Genomic DNA, 23,395 nt, shown 5'->3' with positions numbered 1-23,395 from the left:
CATAGTAATTTTTTTTACAAGTCCTGTCTCTAATCTTTATTCTTTTTTTTGCTATCTCCTTATAGGCTTGTGGAATCTTGCTTCTCTCTTTTCCAACCTTTGTTTATTTGTGTTGATGCCCTTTGCCTTTTTCTTTCTGGAATCAGAAGGTTTTGCTGGCCTGAAAAAGGTAAGGGAATCATATTTTGGAATTAAACTTGTCAAATTAAGAAGTATACGTCATTCATGTTGAACTAGTAAAAGCAGGCTTGAGCCACCATTTGAAATACAAAAGTTTAATTAGTAATAATAACATCTTATTAATATTAATCATGTTGACAGTACTATTAATAATAGTGCATATTGAATGATTTTGTGTGCCCACAGGGAGGAAGTCATCTTTTGGCCTTTGAATGTTTACTTGGTGGAATGTTTGTAGAGAATAAAGCTGATAAAATAGCCATTCTTCCTTTCCTAGGCTCTCTCGCATTTAGTTTAAAGCATGACATGAAATTCTCAAAATATTAAAACATATCTTGATGTAAAAGTTATTTTATATCTAGTATTTTCAGAAGAGTAGCATTTTATAAAATCAAACATGCCCTGGAGATAGTCAAATTCTCAAGATACTGTGAGTTACTGATCTTAGTGAATGTGGGAGGTTAGAAGTGAGCAAAACAGGAGACTTTGCAAGGGCATCTTAAACAATCAGTCCAGACTGTATCAGTGGTAATAACTTCATCTGTCTTTGAATATAACATTTTAAAGTGAAATGAACAATGTTTCTGTTTATAGCTTGTGGAGGTCTTTGCTATAAACATTTGGAATATAATACAAAGATTTAAGTAGTTAATACTTTTTGGCAAAAATGAGTTCTAGGTTACAGTTTATTTATAGACACATTACACCTTTTTAGTTGTTAGTTCTATTCATATTGTGATACATGAAGCGAAAGTATGCCTATGTATCTTATTGTTGAATAATACTATAATGCCAGTTCCATAAATTTGGCAAGGGAAGCCATAAACTGTGAATTTATATGACTTTTTATTTCATATAACTTTTTGTAGGTACTTAGGAATGAAATTGTTTAGTTTCACATTTTGATAAGTCTTCTGATTTTAAACCTTAAGTGCAGCACTTTTTAGGTCTGTGTGTTGAAGGATGCTGGGAAAGAGTCACAGAGGTGATAAAGTATTGTTTTAGTGGATGCACCTTTTTGCTTTCTAGATATTATTCCATACTTGAATAGTTTGAAGCTGAAAAACTCAGCGTTGATTTCATATATAGTAAATGTCCTGAGATCAGAATGGATGGTTGTATTTGGTAGTCAACCCTGACATTGAGAAAACTGGCTTTGGTATATTGGAATTGTTTTTTATCATGATGTATTTGAATTATTTAAGTCATCTGTATAATGTGAAAGAATTGTGTAGTTTCAGTTTAAAAAGCTCTTTGAGTGTTTATGACTTCGTGAAGAAATTATAGGAGTTTTGCTGAATGGGATTTAATACAAACCTTCCTTTTGTAAGGAGAAAACTGAGGTCCAAATATATTAAATATTATTAAATTGTCTAAGGGCCTTGTATGTACAATTCCAGAACTGGTACTAAAACCTAGGGTCACTTTTAACCACCCCAAAGTGGTTGTGATCTTCACACGTCAACACTGTGGAGTGTACTGGGGCCGCCCAAGGGGATGAGGTGGCCGAGGACAAGTGAGGCTGGAGCAGAGAAGAGGGCTACACGGCCTGCTGCAGGGGGGAGGAAGCGGAGGGGACCACTGAGCAGGTCCTGCCAGAAGGCAGGGGAGCAAGAGAAGTGTGGTTTTCTGGGAGCCAGAAGACAGAGTTTCTAGAAGAATGGAATGTAAAATATTGTGTTAAAGAGGGCTGGAAAGAACATCAAGAAGAAGTGAGAGCATAGGAGACACTTGAGAAAGCGATTTCTGTATAATTTTAGAGCCAAAGCTTTTGATGGATATTCATTCATTCAACAGAGTTTTACTACGCACCTACTAGAAAGTAATTATTATGCTACTGTAGGACTTTGCTGGGGACAGAAATGAAGTCAGGGCTTCTGCCTCCCAGGGGTAGGCGGAAGGAGAAAGAAGAGGTGCAGTCTGCCAGGACGCAGTGTGATGGACTTTCACACCGCTGCGGTGGGGGGCACTATGGAGTGAAGAGCTTGATTTGCCTAGGGAACTGGGGGAAGGCACGGGTTCTGACTGGATTGAGGGAATGGCTGACCCTTAGCTACAGAACGGAGAATTGGTGAGAGATCAGGGTGCATGGAATCTTGTTGGGGTCACATCCTGGAGGCCTTGAATCCTCTGCCAGTTAGTTTGGATTTTGTGCTCCATTATCTATAGATAATGGAGTTGGCAACAGAATTTTGAAAAAGATTTTTGCATCTACTGTTTTATTTAAGTATGGAGATAAATGCACATGTCAGAGTTTAAACATACGTCACTAAGGGAAGGAGTACATGTGGAGACACCACCATACTGAATCGGTCACGCACCTTGTCCTGCTAAACAGCGTTGCAGCATAGGTCCCCAACATTGTTCTGCTGGTGTTTGCGTTAAATATGCAGATTGTTCTTTTGTCCTATCTCTGCCTTGTGTGTAATCTTGCCAAGTACAAAAACAATTGGTAAAGCTCAGTGTTAAGTGTAATTTCATATTTGGTAGTATACGTTTCTCTACCTAATTTATACTCTTTATAAAATTCTAGTTTTTAGTTAAATAGGTTATTTTAAAAAACAGTGTGTAATGTGGACAGACCTCTTGTCTCCAAATTGCTTTCCTCCCTTGTTGTGAACTAACCAACTAGAAGAGGGACTTGGCTACATTTATTGGAGTAGAATTACCATCTCTAGAATAAAAAAAAAACTGACAAAAACCCCAGTGACATGTCACTGTTCTCTTGTTTCCCCTTGTAGACTAAGGTCCAAGGGGAGACGCAGCTTGAGGAAGGACACAAGAAGGTACTTGAAGATATTTCATACCTACCACTGTAGAGCATTCTTTCCTCTTAAGTTTTTTACGTCTAGTCTCTCTATACGCACTTAAAAGAATATTCTTTTCTAAGCACATCTTTGTTAGTCTCCTCAGAATCCCTCAACATCACCAGCCCCATTTCGTGATCTCAGAGGGGACTGATGTGTTGGATGACTGTAGGGTACAGTCGACATGACCAGTCCAGGTGATTCCCCAGCTCAGCGAAGGATCTAAAGGAGGGCAAGGAGACAGAGCTCAGGATGGTTGGTTACCATTTGTCCAACTTGCATCTCTGGACAATGATTGGGCGTTGTAGGAACCAAATGAAAGAACTTGGTCTTTAAAACTCTTAGAGGAGGGAAGGGAAAATGGGGCTGTAGCCTGGAGGCAGAAGAGGCAGAATGATTCTGCTCTTCTTGCACTGAGGGGCCTGTGGCAGAGAGATGGAGGGTGAGGGTGCTCAGGTGAGGAAATCTGCCCTTTGAGTCTCACAGCCTGGGCCGGTTTTTTCATCTGGACCTCACGTTCTCTTTCTGTAAAATGAGTATAGTAATGATTGTTACCTTACTGTATTATTTAAGGATTAAATGAGAGGGGATTATTCATGTAGAACACACAGCCCAGGGTATGGTAGCTATTAGTGCTGTCATTCTAGAGCTTAATGCATTTCACCAGTAAGTGTTCTATGGGGCCATCAGAAAGCAACGGAGTACAGTACAGTCCGTTCTTAATTATTCACATATTACCTTGGGCAATTTTAAGGTTACAAATTATTTTTCCCATTTTGAAATGACATGGACTGAAGCAAAATCAAACCTGCTTGAAGATAAGGTGCATTCTAGACCCTGTTAGAATTGTTTGGAAAGCTTTAAAATTGAGGTAATTGTGACATATTATTTTAAATATTCATATTTTTCAGTTTTAAAATCAATTACGTGAAAGTTGCAAGGGTTATTAGCATTGCATGGTTAAGTCTTAAATGTGTAAACTATGTTTGAGCCTTTCATTGTTAGGCCTTTCTCTAATACACGATCCTAGGAGTTGACTTGTGCAGGTTTTACATCGTGTTTGTTGAGATCTGTAGTTCTTTACACGGTGTTGTAGACTGTATCCCAGACTTGTACTGCTGCCTCACTGAAGCGAATGTATCACAGACATTGACTTTTAACACAGCTGGCTAGCAAGGATATTCCTTTGTGTATATCCTTTAAAGCTTTTTGCTCATTGGCATTAGACACATCTAGTCTGAAGGGATATTGAAGAGGGCTTAGAAAACACTTCTAATTGGTAGATTCCGCACAATGATTTGAGTAATGACAAACTTGAAATATGGTTAAGTTAAATTTCTTTTTTATTCCTTTGGCCACCCTCCTGGTGCTGTTTTACTATGTCTAAGTCTGGTGGAGTCCCTAAATGGCATATGGCTCCACCATACTCCCATTGATTCCCCTGGGCAATCGATTTTAAAACAGCCCCTTGCATATTGTGCCGAGACGCGGAAATTGGCCACTGGCCACGGGCGGATGCAGAGCTTGAATTGAAAATCAAATTAAGCAGAATTCTCTACTTAGTTTTTAATTAAACCACTATGTTAATTCAAACAGGACATTTTAGGCCTGGGGGGTTGACCATGCCCTTTTAAGGGCCTTAAATGAGCCTTTCTTCTCTCTCCTTACCATGGTGCATGTTTCTATTTTATTAGGACCATCTCCTCACTATTCCCATTCTTTATATTCTCAAGGGTAGGAGAATGTAAATGGTTTGGATAAAGCAAAACATTTTTTTAGTAAGGTAACTTTTATCTTAGAACTCTAACTTATTATTAGCACCTAAATGTTTATCAAATTTATATTATTAGTAACCTTTATGTATTGTGTCAAGCATTATATTTGTTCATGTGTGTTTGAACCTGATCCCATGCTTGCATCTTAATGTTTGTTTCAGTTCTGATAAAAACGGTTGCATCTGCTGAGTGTTGTGGTGGAGATCCTTTCTCTGCAGTTTTTGTCTTGGTCACTCAGTCATATACCAGAGTACAAGGGTATTGGGGCCGACAGCACTGCTGTTCCTGTCACACCTCAGATCAGCTGTGTGGTTTTCTCTTCCCATTCTGCCTCGGAGAGGCCTCTGGATTATGTGGGATGATGTCAGAAGATGTTTGCTGATTGCATCGTGAACTCTGAGGGTCTAACCTCTGGCCAGGGTTGAAATAAGGGTTAGGAATATATTTATTTCATATTATATTTTAACATCTTACTTTGAGTTCAGATGTTACGAAGTAAAAATTCAACAATTTAATGAAAGTGAAAAAAATATAATCAGTGACAGATTAATTCGCAAACCAAAGATGTTTCTGGGAGTAACTTTATATTGTGCCTCACCTTAGTGCCTATCTTTGATTTGAAGCCTTGGCATAAAATTTAACATAAGCGACAGCAACATCCTGACCAATTATCCAGCTATATCCAGACATCCCCAAATGTCCAGAACATAGCACACGGTCTGTAGGATTAAGAGGTTAACTCCTATAACTTCAAACGAAGTGCTTGATAATAAAAGCAAAAAGTACAGAATTTGAGGTAACTTCCTTTCTTAATTAATTAGACTGACCAGGTGGAAGCGAAGAGCCCGGTGCCGGTGCCGGGAAGGCCTATAAAGCTGAGCACTGTGACAGCACAATGGAGGAGGAACAGAGATTGTTTTAATATGTTTCTATCCTGTGTCACAGTGTGAAATTGTCCTGGTTTATGTCCCTTTTGGCAAACTTACATAAAAGTGACCTTGTACTGTATTTTATGACCAGATGACTTTTCCCCCCAGTGGCTAATTTGTATCAGGCCTCCATCTGAAAGAGACACAGAAATGAGTAGGAAGTCCAGCTTGGTCTCAGGGAGCTTTCATGGCATTCTTTCATTATTTTTGCTCGTTTTTGCCACTGATCATCCATAAATTGTTGGACATGAGTGAATAAGGAAGTGCTGCTTAGTGTTAGCGGCACATGCGCGTATTTGGCCTGGTTTTTGTGGGTGAGAGGAAATCGCATACAAAAAGGAAAACTCCTGCTGGGGAACTTGCAAGGAAATTTACCTTGGGTGCGTTTTGATCTTGGTGTTTATTACAGAAAATGGAGTCATATCTCACTAACTATTGTTATGTGTTAATTTGATTTTCCCAACACCTTCAAGAAAAAAAAAATCATTCAGTAATTTATTAATAGAATTCCTCTGCCCTCCCCCACTTGGGAGCACTCCCTGTTTTCCATAGAAACAACATGGATAAAGATGATTATTTTTAAAACGTTTGATTCTGGTAGTGTTGTTATGCTCAGGGTTCTTTTTGGAATTGTTAATCTACTGTAAAAGGCGTGGTTATAATGATTTATTGAAGCTTGGCGTATGGGATCTCAGAGAAAGATGTATAAAAGTACTACTTTGAGGAAAAGAATACATTTGTTTCATTTAAAATTATTTGAGTTTATAAAGATTTTGAACTAAAAATCATTTACTTCATGAAATGATCTTAATTTTGTCACTGTTCTTAGTATAACGGCATATTGGAGGGAACTAAATTATAATTTCAGTAACAGTAACTGTTACTGTTAAATAGCAGCTGTGTTTCTAAAAGTTATCACTGGTATACCCATATACTTTGAGATGGTATGAGTGTTGAATTGGACCAATATGTAGCACTTTCATCTTTCTGTCCTATCAGAAAATGAGAGATTTCTACTCTAAGGCTAAATTTTCTCTTTATTTGCATAATAGTATAGTGGACAAATTGTGAGCTTTGGCATTTAGACTGACTTAAATCCTGACTCTTCTCCTTACTGACGTGGGACTTCAGGCATGTTTCTTAGTGTCTGCATCTGTAAAATGGGCTGGCAGTACTTATCTCGGTGTGGAGTTGCTGAGGGTCTTGTTTGTCTCACCTACCATATGAGATGCAGTAGGAGCAGCCACTCTTAGTAGGTGCTTAAATGTATTGGCTGTGTGGAAGTTGATATGAAACATCAGGAAGATTTGTGTAGGATTATTTTTTACATATGATAGCAAAGCTACATATAAGATATTATTGTGGTGTCAACATAGCTTTATTTATTTACTTTTTGAAATAGGAACCGTCTTATCTTGTAACAGTATAAGTTGTAAAAAAATAGGTATTATGTTTAATAGGTAACTAGACTTCAAACTTTATTTTATATGATGATTAAATTATTAACTAAAAGTCTCACAATTTTGGGCTCTTTGTTAAATGAAGAGTTTTAGTATGGAGGAAATAAAAAATAGGTTCAGATTTTAAAGTAATTATACTCGTAATTAAATTGGCCCTACTACTTCCAACATTCATGAAACAATTTTATGGAAATAATCATTGTCGATTAGAGTCTCTTTTCCAAAACTTTTCTTGGGGGGGGACTTGAAAACTATCTACCCTTGGCTGGAATAAACTTTATTTGAAAGTAAAATTAATGTCTAATTTCATGCTGACTAGAGAGCTGCTTACCTGGTTATGGCACGTTATGGCACATGCCCACAGGTCCACAGGACGGCTGGAGTTTGGGCTATTAAAATCTGTTTGGCATTTAAACATATTTATTTGTCTATAAAATAATTTATTCAGCATGGTACAGTGTTAATCTTCTGATCTCTATGAAATGTTTGCCAGTGTATAGTTGAAACTTGGTATATTACTTTACCAACCCATTTATTTGGCCCATTTGTATGGGAAATAAATGTTGCGTAAGCAGATAAATCAAAGGCGATTGGATTGTTTGATAGTTTTTTTTTTTTAAAGATTTTATTTATTTGACAGAGAGAGAGAGACAGCGAGAGCAGGAACACAAGCAGGGGGAGTGGGAGAGGGAGAGGAAGAAGCAGGCTTCCCAGTGAGCAGGGAGCCCGATGCGGGGCTCGATCCCAGGACCCTGGGATCGTGATCTGAGCCGAAGGCAGACGCTTAACGATTGAGCCACCTAGGCGCCCCTGATAGTTTTGACATTAGGGAATATTTTAGGTTGTGATATACCTACTTTTTTTAAAAACTGAAGTTATTAGCAGTTTCATTACTTACAAATTTACTGGTTTGCACATCTGGTAAGCAAAGGAAGTTCTTATCTAAAAAAGACAAGTTCTTACTGTTCTAGAATGATTGAATTTTAAAGCACTGAATTGTCAGAAGTATATATATGAATGTATGTTCTTTTAGTTATTAAAAATAAGATTAGCAGGCAAAAACTGAAAAAATAAGGCTATATCAACAGAAGAAAAAGTTTGAATTAAGTACTGAAATGACCAGTTCTTAGAAAACATTTCCTGTTATCTTTTTTTTAGAACACAAAGAAGAAATTTGAAGTTGTTCAGAATGCTAGATTTAAATACTTGTATACTTTCATATTTTAGTTGGGATTACTTGATATTTAATGTTTCTCTTTACACATTAATTAATGAGTATTAATTTTTATTATAAGCGTGGGATTTTTTTTTTTTAAAACAGGCGTGGGAAGGGCTTAAAATTTTTTAAAGCTTTTTTGAGTTATCATAAAGATTTGTCTGATCTCATGATGACTTTTGTTTCCTTCTTAAATGCCCAGAATTAAATTATACTTCTGATTTATTTTTTTTAGAAGAGATGTAATAAAGTACCTTACCTTGTAATAAGAACTTAGTGCATTAGATAGCTTAAAAGTACTGGATTCACTACTATGAATAACTTCTGAATAAGTGTTCTGAATGTTCCTCTTTTCTTTTTGCCGTTACCTTAGTTCAGGCTTCATCATTTTTTGCTTGGATTTATTTAAACCACTGTCCTACTGTTTTTCCTGCTTCCAGTTTCCTTCCTATACAATGTAATCTCCACACTGCCTTCCAGCATTGTTTTCTTAATGATATTGTGTAACTAACCTCCATAAAATCTTTTGATAGTTTTTAACTGCCAACAAAATGAAGTCTAAAATCTGTAACGTTATATCTATAACTCTGGAAATTTGGCTTCCATCTGTCATTTCGGCCACATTTTTCAGGAGGCTCCCCTGTTCCCCAAGCTGTATCCCCCTGAGCTCCTCACCTTGCCCAGGACTTTCCAGGTGCTTTCATGGCCTCCTGTCTTCATGTGCTGTTCTGCCAGGAAGCCCTCTACTCACTTCCCAGTGGAATCTGTCTTTTAGTGCTACCTCCTGGTGCTCCTTAAGTCTTTCCGGTGGGCCTCCTTTGTGGTGACCTGCTTCCTCCCCCTGCAGTTAGGGATTGTAATTCTATTGTGATTGTTTGTAGGTGTGTCTTTTTCTCTTATTTACCATGGTATTCCCAAATATATATACTTAGCCTACTGCAGACAAAGCTTTTGTACAGGAAAAATAAAGCATAAAAGCTGAGTAGGTCTTAGGTTCCATTGGTTTGTCAGAGGAAGGATCTAAAAATGCATCAATGCTCCCCTTTCTGGAGGGGGCTGGTTATGGGTTCCTGCGTGGTTATCTTTCAGGGTGTGTTATTTTTAGAATCATTTTAGAACCTCAACACAAATGAAGACATGAGAGTTTGCATTGTTTTAGTACAGCTTAGGCTTTTAGTCCAGAACCTCCAGGTTAAATTATAATGAGGCTCTTCACTAATGAAGTGAGTCTTTACAGGATCTTTACCATCCTTGGCTTGGTTTACAAAACCGTATCTCCCCCACCCCATCCTGGTTCTTTAGCTGGCTGTTAGGAATGAGCCCCACAGTCACCACCGTGTTTGCCTGTTGGGTGAGACTGGTAGTTCTAGCTCTCTTGTTGTGCTAGAGCTCAGCCTGACTGTAGCCTGCCTGGCAGGATGTTGACCACCTGCCAGGGTGTGAGGTCTTCCTTCTCCTGGCCATGCCCTTCAAGGGCCACGTGTTCAGCAGTGGAGCTTTCCTCTGTCCATAGTGCTCCATTCCCAGTTTCCTTCTCTGCCTGGCCTGTCAGTGGAGGACTAGCATGCCTCCTGGGTTGGAGTGCCTGAGAGGCAGGAAGACAGGTGCTAGTGTTTACTTGTGATAGAAATTGATGAAAAGTTAAACTCTGAAAATAGCGTTAATATTGTTAACCTAATGTCTTCTATGCCAAATCTGATTCTCACATAGAATAGGCACTAGCCTCTTTTTTCCCTGCAGCCAGGTATTATTGAAGGTTCATGCCTGCTTTGTATTTTATTGTTTTTAAACTGCTTTCATATATTTCATTTGATTTGTTAAATATCTGAGAAGTAACCAAGGCAAGTTATATTGCACATTTCTTATAGATAATGTCTTGAAGCCCAGGTTTCTTGGGAAACTTCCAGGACATGGTCCATGGCAAAGCTCGTAATAGACTCCGAAGAGTGTGTTTTCCCCGTGTTAGTATTTACTAATCAAATAGTTCTCAAACCTTCTCAAGATTAGAGAAGGGTTACTGCAGTGCAATTCTAAAAAGAGATCTCATACTATTTCTATTTTTAAAAAATCAATAAATGTATATTTTTTCCTTAAAAGAAAATATCTTGAGAGCTTGTGAATGTGTATTTGGTGAGATTGCCAGGTTTTAGTGGAGATTCAGGGAGCATGCTCATGGTTGCAGGACTCCACTGATTGATCACTCAGGTGAACCCCACAAGCCACAGTAGTGGTTTTGAGCATTGTGTGTTTTCTTTTTTAAAAATTCTTAGTCATTTAGTGCTACAATGAATGATTGTTTAAATACCATGAATCTAAGGGGCACTGAGGTTTAAGTGCAATGTGGATAGAGAACATGCAACTAATAACGAGACAAATCATGATTCTGCAGACCCACCCAGTAAATCCTCACCGGGTTGTGGTGAAGGTATTTGCCTCATTAAAAATTCTGTACTGCACATTAAGATGGCCCTGGAGCTTCAAAATTAATGCTAACCAGAGAAAATTGAATAATAATTTTATCTAATTTGGCTTTTTATGTATTAAAAATAGACAACTTGGGCCTGGAGTGTTATTTATTGAGGAACATTTGCAAATAACTGCTTGAAATCTTCTCTTACTTCAATATGTAGAAATAAAATATGAAGGTTATAAAAATAGTTTTTTAAAAGTTAGAGACGTTAGAGTTTAAAAAAATACTGTAAGATGTAATACATAGAGAAAATTTAGTCTATATATTTTATACGTAAGGCTTTGTTTAGGTCTGCTTATATGATGTTTGATGCCAACTCATGAATTTTTTTTTAAAGATTTTACTTATTTGTTTGACAGAGAGACACAGTGAGAGAGGGAACACAAACAGGGAGAGTGGGAGAGGGAGAAGCCGGCTCTCCGCTGAGCAGGGAGCCCGATGTGGGGCTCAATCCCAGAACCCTGCGATCATGACCTGAGCCAAAGGCAGATGCTTAACGACTGAGCCACCCAGGCGCCCCAACTCATGAGTTTTCTTACATAGTTAGTTTAAAGGAAGTTAAATAGCATCTATCATTGTTAAATAGAACCAAGTCAAAAATTTAATTGTATAACCAAATCCCTGTATGATTAAATGCATCGATAAGTTCCAGGAAAGCAAGAAGATCTCCAAAGACCAAACTGAAAAGGCACCAAAAACATGAATAGTGAGTAGGTGATGCCCTGGCTGCGTTGGTCAGGACAGCGAGGTGGTTATATGGTGACAGAGGATCATAGGCACATAGAGGCAAGGAGATGGAACTGAGGCCCCTCTGAAAACCTTCAGCAAAAGGGCCTCCTTGTTTAACACAGACACACAGACACATACACACACACTCACACCCTTTGCCCACTGATAGGGGAAGACTGTACTGTCAGCCTTAGTTCTGGGTAGAGAGTTACTGCACAGGCCTTTACCTCCTAGGAGTTGGGGTTCAGTATTTAACAACTGCTGGGAAATCCCAAGACAAGAAATTAGCATAAAGGTTGTTTCAAAGCATTATGCATCATTTTGTCATTTTAACCTAGTGTGTAATACTTTTAAGTAAATTTTAGTTAAAAATGGTTTATATAAATATATAATTAAAGTTGGTTTTAGAAAGTTCATTTACTATAATTCAAGATTCATAATCCATATATGATTTTGACCTGGTCCTATTTAACTATGACATGTGTTGTTTAATTGCCTTTAAATTAATTGTGTGAGAAAACTCAGGCCTGACAATAAATGTTACATAAGCAGGCCTAAATAAAACCTGGTTTCATTTTATCCTAGCTTTTGTACACTTTAAACTTATACTCTTTCTTAGTAGTTTGATATTGGTTTAGTTTGTTAAGTGTTATCATCCCTCAAAGTCAAGAATGAATAATGTAGTCTCTTTTATTTTAGCTACCCTTTTCTGTGAGTTTTTACAAAGATCTAGTATTTTAATCTATGTAGTTAATTTTGTGAGGTGATTAAAAAGAATGAATCTAAATTATTTTTCTCTGTATTATTCAATTCTAAGGCAATTTATATAAGAATATTACTCTTATCTATTATTTTAAATATTTTATTGTGTTCTGATCTTTTCTATATTTATCTATAATTTTTGGATTTTTTGACTAGAAGCTTATAGCTCTTAGAATCACTGCTCTTTTCTTATTTCCCCCTTTTTTTTAAGACTATAATTTCTCTATAGATTTGATCCCATCTACTTTCTATCATTTAGGGATTTCTTAACATTATTAGTCTACTGCTGGCAGTCTTGTCTTCTAGCATAGTTCATTCAGTTAATTCCTGTTGGCCATTTATTGTATGCTTGGTATTATTACAGCTGCTAGGGATGGTGCGGATTAATTGATTGATTGATTATTATATATTTTTCCTGTCTTCTATGATAATCCATCATCTTGAACCAATCTCCCTGATTCCTCTTTTCTCTCTACCTGTTAACTTTACTGGCCCTTTATCTGGAATACAGTGTTAATTTGCTAATTGTTAATTTGGGGACATTCTTGGGTCTTTTTCCAGATTGGGAGATTTTGTGGTCTCTGTTTGAATTGTCTCTGATTTTGTCAGCAAATATGGGGGTCCAGTCTTTTCTTTTGGCCTTTCCTCTTTAGCTTTGTAAACTGTTTTGGCCTCTCATGGCCTTACTGTTCAAAGAAGATCTTTTTCAATCTAATGTTCAGAAATCCTCAAGATTCCAAGATGGTTTCTACAAATGTACAAATCCTTCCTGAATGCATCTGTATTGTAGGATCCTTAATGTTTACTTTTCCTATGTCATATTGGGCTTGCATGAAGCATACTTATGAGGCTGATGATTTTGTTTGATTGTGCTATGTATCTTGACTTCTGTTGCTTTTTCATTAATATTTTAATTTTAGACAATTTCATAGAAAGCCAATTAATCTGTCATTATACTTTATATCATTCCAGATTACCTGTCAATATTTGTGTTTGGAGTATTGTGTAATTATAATTAGTGTGTACATATAGTTTATATCCTTTTTATTTTAATAATTTATTTTGCATACATAAATTTTCTGGTGCCAGGAAGAGTTGTCCAAGACTTGGAAATGGGCAGAGGAGATCCTGGGTGTTCTGTCAGTGGAGTCCTAGGCATTGTGTAGTGGACCGTGGTGGTCATCCGATTTTGTAGGGGTGTGTATCTTTGGCTGATTTTCTATTGACTTGACTATTTTACATCTCTTTAGGATTAGAGTTAACTTGTAGGAAAGTAAGAGCAATGAAAATGATTCTGTCTGATAGAATTGATTCCTTTTCTATACAAAAGATAACCCCAAACATTTTATTATGTTGTCCCATAGGATACTATCCAGTTTTGCATCTATTAGCAAATTGATTTTAGCATTTCCAGTTACCTAAGTATATCTGTGTTTTTCACATTTTTGTTTGACCTGGTCTTAACAAAAATTAAAACCATCTGGCTCTGCTGGTAAAGGATGTGAGGAACAGAAAGGATCAGGGTACTCAGAGGGGAGCTGCAGTTAGCAAGCAGTAGTAATACTGTAGACTGACATAGAAAATGGGGGTTCTGGTGGTAGAGCGTCTGGTAAATACTTAAAAGTGTCCACCAGGATACAAGCTACCAAGACATGTCACTCAGAATCAGATCCTGCCTATCTAGATCTATTTTCTAGATTCACTTACTAGTTCTACCGTCACCAGAGTCAGGAGGTGATAAAGAGAACTGGGAGGGACAAAAACTCTTAAATATAAAGATGAGTAGGGATTCAGAAAATGACCTGACATTTGGGAAAAGCCAACACTGTGAGAGGTACCAAACTCAATGTATTGCTCAGAATAAATAGACAAAGAGAAGATTTCAGGGAGATTTAAAAATATTTGATCTAGCATTTTAGACATTTTTTGGCAGAGGGAATTAAGGATATCTTATTCTCAATATTGCCAGAAATGAAAGTTCTATAGTCATTAGATTTAAAAAAAATCAAGTCCAGACAGTTTGCAAGATATTTTTACCAGACTTCAAAGAATAGGTGACTTCAGTTTCTTTCTTTTTTTTTTTTTTAAGATTTTTAAATTTATTTTTTGACAGAGAGAGAGACAGCGAGAGAGGGAACACAAGCAGGGGGAGTGGGAGAGGGAGAAGCAGGCTTCCCGCTGAGCAGGGAGCCCGATGCGGGGCTCGATCCCAGGACCCTGGGATCATGACCTGAGCCAAAGGCAGACGCTTAACGACTGAACCACCCAAGATTTTATTTATCTATTTGACAGAGAGAGACACAGCGAGAGAGGGAACACAAGCAGGGGGAGTGGGAGAGGGAGAAGCAGGCTTCCCACTGAGCAGGGAGCCCGAAGTGGTGCTCGATCCCAGGACCCTGGGATCATGACCTGAGCGGAAGGCAGATGCTTAACGACTGAGCCACCCAGGCGCCCCTAGATGACTTCAGTTTCATACAAATTTGTTCAGAGATTTGAAGATGGAACGAACACTCACAGTTTTATGGGACTAATATAATCTCGATACTGAAAGTAGACAAGGACAGTGTAAGAAAGGATCATTATAGGCCATTCTTATTTGCGAATACTTGTGAATCAGAAAATATTAAGCTGAATTCAGCCATGTATGCAAAAAATCATCATCAAGGAAAATTTTATTTCAGGTATGTAAGATTGGTTTCACATTAGAAAATCAATGGCTGTAATTCATATTAGGAAAGTAAATGAGGAAAAAAAAGTCAAGCGAGCACCTCTAAAGAGACACAAAACACATTTAGAAAATCAGTAACCATTCATGATTAAAAAGCAAACTAAGAACTTGAGCGAACTTTCTTAACTTGATAATGGATATCTACTCTAAGTCTGTAACTGACATTGTACTTAATGGTAAAAATATAAATAGTATTTACTTTAAAATTGGGATGCTGTCTTAAATCCTTTATTTCTAATAATAACACTGTAATGGAGTTACTAGTAGTACAATTTAGACAAGAAAAGGAAAACTTGAAAGGAACAAATAAAATAGTCATCATTTTATTTGTTAGATGATATTGTCTATTGAAAAATCCCATAGAATCTAAAGATAAATTATTCAAGTAAAAAAAAATTTAGCAAGGAACCTGGATATAAGATTAACATAGAAAAAATTAATATAGATTAAAATAGAAAATTAATATAGAAAAATCAAATAACAAAGAAAATCTAATTAAAAATATTTTTATAGTAGCAAGATAGCCTTAAGGTATTTTGAAATAAATTAGACAAATGATATGCAGAATCTTTATGGAAATAATATATGGAAACAAAAAATCTCATTGAAGGATGTTACAGGAGACTTAAACAAATGGATAGGTTATTCTGTGTTTATGACTTTCTTTATATGGTAAAAATAACAGTTCTCAAATTATTTTTTAGAGTTTATGCAATTCTAAAAAGAGTTCCAGCAAATTATCTTAAAGAATGTAATAAGCAGATAGTAAAATTCTTATGGAGGAACAGAGAGCCAAGAATAGCCAAAGCAATTTTGAAGAACATGGTGATGGTACCTGTTCTATCAAATAAAAAAGGAACAGAGGACTGGAATAGACATGTCTCCAAAGAAAACATACGTGTGACCATTAAGCACATGAAAGACCTCAGCAGCACTAGTCTTTGGGGAAACGTAAATCAAAACCGCAGTGAGGTACTTCTTCACACCCACTAGGATGGCTGCTAACAACTGCCAAAACCCCCAAAACAATAACAAGTCATGGTGAGGATGTAGAGAGAACGGGACTCTTGTACACTGCTGGTGGGCATGTAAGATTGTGTGGATGCTGCGGAAAACAGCATGGTGGTTGCTCAAAAAGTTAACATAGAACTACTGTATATGATCCAGCAGTTCCACTTCTGGGTATACACACAAAAGAATTGAAAGCAAGAACTCCACAGATATTCCTTTATTTATTTATGAAAGTTTTTATTCAAATTCCAGTTAACATACAGAGTAATGTTAGTTTCAGGTGTACAGCACAGTGAAACACTTGCATATACCTCCTGGTGCTCATCGCAAGTGCACTCCTTCATCCCCATCACCTATTTCCCCCGTCCTCTCGCCCACCTGCCCTCTGGCAACCAGTGAGCCTAGGGTCCTCCTTCTCCACCGCCATCTTCCTCTCTTTCCTTCACAGACCTTTCTATGCTTATTTTCCTGGCAGCATTATTTATAATGGCCAAAAGGTGAAAACAACCTAAGTATCCACCAATGGATTAATAGATAAACAAAATGTAGTTTGCATCTACAATGGAATATTATTTCACCTTAAAAAGTAAAGAAATCTTCTGACACATGCTGCAACATGGGTGAGCCTTGAGAGCATTATGCTGAGTGAGGGAAGGCTGACACAACAAGGTAAATACTGTGATGCCACTTATATGAGGTCCCTAGAATGGTCAAATTCATTGAGACAGAAATAGGATGGTAAGTGCTAGGGGCTGGGGGTAGGAGCAGGAAGGAATGGGGAGTCATGTTATAATGGGTGCAGAGTTTCAGCTGGAGAATGTGAAAAAGTTCTGGGGATGGATGGTGATGGTGATGGCAGAACAATGTGAATGAATGTATTTAATGCTCTAGAACTGTACATTTAAAAATGTTCAAAATGGTAAACTTTATGTTCTGTGTATGTTACCACAATCAAAAATAAAAGTAAATAAATGACAAAGATGGCAGTTCAAATTAGTGGTTCCATTTGGCCACTTTGGTATGGAAGTTTGGTGCAGTTGGGAGGGCCACATGGGTGCCGCAGTGGTTGTGATGATGTTCCTTTAAGTTGGGTGGTAAATCCACAAGTATTTAATAGACATACAGAGCTAAACAGTATCCTGTCATTATTTAAAAATAGGAAGGAACAAAAGGCTGTTTATTTCTTGGTGATGGGCTCACATTACCCAAATTGAAGCTGATAGGTAAAACTAAAATGCCAATTTATTGGTTTTCAGTGGAAAACTGTAAAATACACATGCGTGCACACCTATCCACCCAAAGCAGCTTTTATTGAGAGCTGGAGGGAATGTGGAAATCAGGGAGAGATGGGCCCAACTCAGATAATGGAGTGAGGGCAGATAGCCCCAAGGTTTATGTAGTATTTTGGAATTCCTAGTGCTTTTTGTGTGAATGTACTGTTTGCCATATAAGCGATGTGACGCTACATCTAAATCATGTGGCAGTATTTTCTATTATATTCTACACTTTAGTATTTTGTACATTTTGCTCTAGTAATGTGATAAAAACCCTAATCTCTGTTTTGTTGTGTCTTTATTGGAGTTTATGCTTGGGTGTTTTATGAAACCAATAGTAAGGTATTGACTTCTTTTGTATTAAGTGTCTTACGGGACTGAGGATTTGACCTCAGCATGAGTTTGCTATTATGGGATTGAAAATTAATGTTCTAGTAAAAGAAGCTTTTATGTATTTTGCTTTATTTCTTTTACTAAATTAGAGGTTTGTCTTAAATATGTTTTAAGCATTCTCCCCCACCTCCCTATTTCCATGTCAGTTTGTCTTTGGTGTCTTATTTCTGTTGTGTGAGGAGGTGGAAAGCACAGGCTTTGAAAGCTGACAGACCTGTGTTTACTGTGAGTGCAGGCAAACCTTGAACAGGGTGACTCTAGGCAGATTATTTAACTTTTTGGGGTGTGAGCTTTCTCATTTATAATACAACTTACCTTCTAATTTATCATGAAGGTTCAGTGAGCACATATAAAACAACTGGTAGGAGCTTGGCAAATGTCATTTCCCATCTCTTTTCTGTGAAATTGATAACTAAAGATTATTGGAAAAGAAGTAGAAGGAAAGGTCTTTACTGGCTGTCCATTAAGTTATTTTGATATGATGTAGTATACCGAGAAATACTTTTTTTCCAAATTTAGAATTACGTTTTAAAATTTTAATATAAATTCTTTGCAATCTTTTTATGGTTCAGTTCTTTTATTTACTTGTTTCATTTACTTGCCGTATTAATTTATTTACTTGCAATCTTGAGGATTTTTGTTTGTCTAACATCATGGGAGGTTTCTTATAAATTTGAATACAGTGAACATCTTAGTTAAATAAACTGGCAATCATAGTGTTTTTATTTTATCTTATCCTAAAATATATTCTCTCTGTCAAATTTTAATAGCTTGAACATCTTATAGTTTTAATCTTTCCATCTTAAATAGATTAAATGCAGAAAATATTAATATTAAAAATATTTCACTGTAGCTTAACAAAGCTTTCTGTAAAGCTGTTTTCTTTGCCCTGGGACCAAAACTTTTTTTTGTCCAAATTCTTAATGATTACCTTGGGAGCAAAGGGGGGAAATGTGTGACACTCTACTGATGCTTGTTTGTAGCTATTTTCATGGTTTAAAATAATTAATACCTGCCTTTATTTTCTGTTCCTTATTAGTGTTTCTGTCAATCTTCCCCAGATGACAGCATATATGTTTGGTGCAGTCTTTTTTTTTTTTAATTAATTTATTATTTTTTATAGATTTTATTTATGTATTTGACAGAGAGAGAAACAGCGAGAGAGGGAACACAAGCAGGAGGAGTGGGAGAGGGAGAAGCAGGCTTCTTGACAAGCAGGGATCCCGATGTGGGGCTCGATCCCAGGACCCTGGGATCATGACCTGAGCCAAAGGCAGACACCTAACGACTGAGCCTGTTTGGTGCAGTCTTGATGGCATGCTGAGCAAACCGTATCTTAGTGTTACTAAGAGACTCTTTTTGTTAAATGAACAGTGGCTTGATACATATTTTAAATGTTCTATAATTGTAGAAATTTTTACCAGGCTTTCCTGATGGGTGGAGCCATAGTATATAATATGGTGTTTACATACGTTCTGAGAGGTCAAGATGTCCAGGCAAAATCTTGTTTAAATGTTCATCACCACAGAAACATGTCAGCTTATTGTTAGAGCTTTTGTGTATACGTTGTAATTGTCACTTCATTGATCTTCAGCACAAAGCAATTAAATGTGTAATTGACCAGCACGAAAAGTTCAAAAAGCAATAACTATTTTAATGTTTTAGACTTTTACCCATTCAGTGCTTATTTAAATGTAAAAAGAAATCTCTGTTTACATGTATTTCGTCTTTATTAGCCTACTTAATTTAACCTGTTACTATGTTGTGATGGTTGTAATTTTTCAAAATAATATTGATATGAAACTAGTGTAATTATGTAGCTTGCTTTTCTTAAAAACAATGTAGTGTTTCAGAAAGTGTTAGCAGAAAGAAGTACTTAGTTTCGATGCTGCTTTTTAACTAGTACATTGAGTGCTTATTGAACTATGATTTTAATAAAAGGGGTGGAGTTTCATTAAAGTAACTTAGGTTCATGGTTTTTGGGAGGGATTATCCCAGTATTTATACTGGGGATAAAAATGTTATGGAGTTCTTGAAATCTTAGTAATATATGATAGAGGATAAGCATTCAAAAGTACTTGAAGTACAACTGTTTAAGTTCAAGTTCTTATAGTTTGTGATCTTATATTTAGGAGACTTTCCTTACTTTTTAAGATAAACATGGAAACCTTTTCCCCTCTGACAATGTTTTGCCACTTTGTTATTTGCAGGGTATTTCAGTCAGTTATTCTGACATCTGGCACATCTTTCAGCTCAGCATATGCGAGAATAGAGTTGATAGGAACCTTCCCCTTGGGGATCCTAGCTCCTCATTCTGACTCTTAATGGAAAAATGAGCAGTAGGCATATTTTTTGCTTATATGCTGTCCTGCTGGTGATTAGTGGTAGCGATAAAAGCTCTCTCAATGCTTTCATTACTTTTGCAGGCAGAATCACGTACAAAAGTTTAAAAATCTCACATATTCCATGCCACAAAGCCTGTCCTTTTTAGGCTTTGTCATACTGTTATGGTCTCAAGAAAGGTAGTAACCATAGTTTATGTATTTTTGGCACTTGCAGGAGCCAGTCAATTCTGAATTAACAGATGAAGTCTCTGGTTATTTAGAGCCCCATTACCCCTCTTCTCTCTGTCCTAAAGTTGTTGAGGATAAAAAAAAGCTGCCACGTCGCATTTAATGAAAAAATTTATATTTTTCTATTGGTGTTGCTAAAGCTCATAAATGTGACACTTCACTGATTTCAAGTTGGGCTGATTTTCGTCTCGTTTAATTAAAAAAAAAAAGAATACAATTAAAAGAAAAACATAACTGTCCTGGCCTCCTAGTGGACTGAGTCAGAATAACGGTTATTTCTTCCTACAGCAGTTATCAGTATTTCATAACAGGCATAATCCTATCCAACAGTTTTGATGACCTGCTCTGTGGCAGCCTTTTCTGTACATGTAATATTGCTAATTCACTCTTTTGTGCTTAGATTGATAACTGAAAATGAGCAGATTTCTTTCTGTGTTATTTACTATTTTTTTTAAAAGATTTTATTTATTTATTTGACAGAGAGAGACACAGCGAGAGAGGGAACACAAGCAGGGGGAGTGGGAGAGGGAGAAGCAGGCTTCCCACGGAGCAGGGGGCCCGATGCGGGACTCGATCCCAGCATCCCGGGATCGTGACCTGAGCCGAAGGCAGACGCTTGACGACTGAGCCACCCAGGCGCCCTATTTAGTACTTTTCAAAAGAAATATTGATAGTAAATTTTGAACCACTTATATGATTTGACTACAGAGGTCTTTTTTTGCTAAATGATTTTTATATGACTGCTTAAGCATGTGAGTATACATTTTAGACATTTCTTCTTGATATTATTCATATATCTGTAATAGAAAAAAGCATCTTCTTGGAATTACATAGCTTGTTTCTTTTTAGAAAAACTGTTCACATATAATTTATTTTTTTTTAACACAAAGAGATTTATTTAAAGACTTGGTTTGTCAGTGTATGGGAATAAGTGTGTGGGTCTTGAACCTTAGTGTCAGTGTTAGATGGGTCATATGTAGGCTGCATTTTAAAAACTGTTTTTCTTAATGAGAGAATGTAATTTTTCTTAATATAAACAGAAGGGGGCAGTTTTTGAATTAAAAGTAGATTACCTCTTTTTGACATAAATGCTAATGAAAATACTAAGTAGAGCAATAGCATGTTAAATGAGGTTACTTTAACCAAGCTGTTTTTCAAATAATTTTATATCAAGGTTAAATTTAGAAAAATAACCAGAAGGTAGGGGCGCCTGGGTGGCTCAGTTGGTTAAGCAACTGCCTTCGGCTCAGGTCATGATCCTGGAGTCCCGGGATCGAGTCCCACATCGGGCTCCCTGCTCAGCAGGGAGTCTGCTTCTCCCTCTGACCCTCTTCCCTCTCGTGCTGTCTCTTTCTCTCTCTCTCAAATAAATAAATAAAATCTTAAAAAAAAAACAGAATAACAAATGGATTAAAAAAAATAACCAGAAAGTACTTGAGAGTACAGAGAGTACTTATATCAGATTTTATTAGCAACAGGCTGTTAATAATCTTCTCTGATCAATATGGTAACCATTAGCCATGTGTGGCTATATAAATTTAAAAGAACTAAAATTACATAAAATTAAAAATCAGCTCTTCATTCATAGTAATGACATTCTAAGTGCTTGATAAACACATATGGCTAGTTGCTATCTTATTGGATAACACAGAACATTTCCATCATCACAGAAGCGTCTTTTGGACAGCACTTTTGTATGCTATTAAATCATAAATAATTTGTTTCATCTATATTTGTTTTGTCTTTAATTATTTTGTCTACCATCTAAACAGCAGAAGACAGAGTAAGACCCAGCTTTAAGGATCTATGTGTATAGCACCTCCTTTTCTTAGAAGTGATGCTAATGAGATTTGATGTTTATGTGTTGTTGCATTAATGCACCTGTTTCCCTGTTGCTGGCCTGTACTTCTGTTAGCAAGTTCTGACTAAAAGTGACACGATCAGAGTTGTGTTTTGCAAAGATTGCATTCCCACTGCAATGTAGGCAACAGGTCAGGCAGAAAGAGTTAAGAGTTGCATTTTGGACTACTAGCTAGCAAAGTAGGGAGTTGTCCAGGTGAGTTGGATGTAGTGGCAGAAAGAGAAGTGGATGGATTTAGTTGTAATGACACAGTAGAATCAGAAGGACTTGGTGTTTGAATAGATCAGAGTCCAAGGTGTGTGTGTGTGTGAGAGAGAGAGAGAGAGAGAGCGAGAGCGAGAGAGAGGGTGCAGCAGCAAGGGGGATGATACGGATGTTTGCAGCATCTGGAAAAAACAGTGGATAATGGTGCCATTAATTGGGGTATGTAACACTGAAGGAGCTTGTTTAGGGGATAAAGTGATGAGTTTGACTTTAGAATTGTTTATGTACTTGTGAGATACTTGAGGGGAGGTGGCAGTTTAGATGTATGGATCTTGGTCTCAGTGGTGAGATTTGGACTAAAGATAGAAACTTTAGAGCCGTCGGTTACGTGAGGAGCCGAGATCACCCAGGGGAAGAACAGAGCAGTCTATCTGGTGTCTTCATCACATGAACTGGCTTCGTCAGAATTGACTGAAGTGTCTTTGGGCTGGTTCTCAGGGATTGGCAAGCCCCTTGGTAATGCTGACATACGCTGAAGTTTGAGAAGCACTAATCCGGCATGTTGAAAGGATGAACATCTAAGCCTGAGCCATGGAAAAAAGGGATCTGAGGCATTTTCCTTTATATAAAGAATGAAAGAAAGAATGGAGACAGAGAAACCAGAGATAGGGGAAGGAAGCTGAGGGATGTGCAGTCTCCCCAGTTATGTCCTACTAAGGAAGAGGTAAGGGCAGCTGCAATTTGCTAGAAAGCAGGGGATGAGATTTAGGGTCAAGGAGAATGGAAAACATTTAAAAAATCATTGAGGGAATCGTTAGCCAGAGATCAGCATAAGTATTGCCAGGTAACAGCAAAGACCCACTTTGGAATGTAGTAGCACATGTTTCTCAAGATTTTGTAAATTTCTTTCACAGGACTGAGAATTCAAAGGAATGAGCCACCAGTGGAATTAAGGTAGTCTGGTGGAAATCAAAGGGACCAGGAATATTAGAATATTATTGGTACTGGATTATCATTAAAATA

At 37.1% G+C, this 23,395-nt stretch overlaps 1 protein-coding gene across 1 annotated transcript in view; it reads left to right on the top strand.

The window, feature by feature from the left end:
- The first annotated feature begins 2,925 nt into the window (after positions 1–2,925).
- The window catches only part of LMBR1 (limb development membrane protein 1), an 82,380-nt gene continuing 61,910 nt past the window's right edge, over positions 2,926–23,395 (top strand). The window contains exon 1 of the mRNA XM_088018339.1: positions 2,926–2,966. The gene's annotated coding sequence lies outside the window, so the exon portion shown is untranslated. The remainder of the gene's footprint in view (positions 2,967–23,395) is intronic.

The sequence above is a fragment of the Eumetopias jubatus genome, unplaced genomic scaffold, assembly GCF_037043125.1.
Source record: "Eumetopias jubatus isolate StellerSeaLion01/CBP00866 unplaced genomic scaffold, mEumJub1_p1.0 scaffold_14, whole genome shotgun sequence".
Lineage (NCBI taxonomy): Eukaryota > Metazoa > Chordata > Mammalia > Carnivora > Otariidae > Eumetopias > Eumetopias jubatus.
Note: the sequence above shows the minus strand (reverse complement) of the source record. Positions and strands in the feature narration are given on the sequence as shown.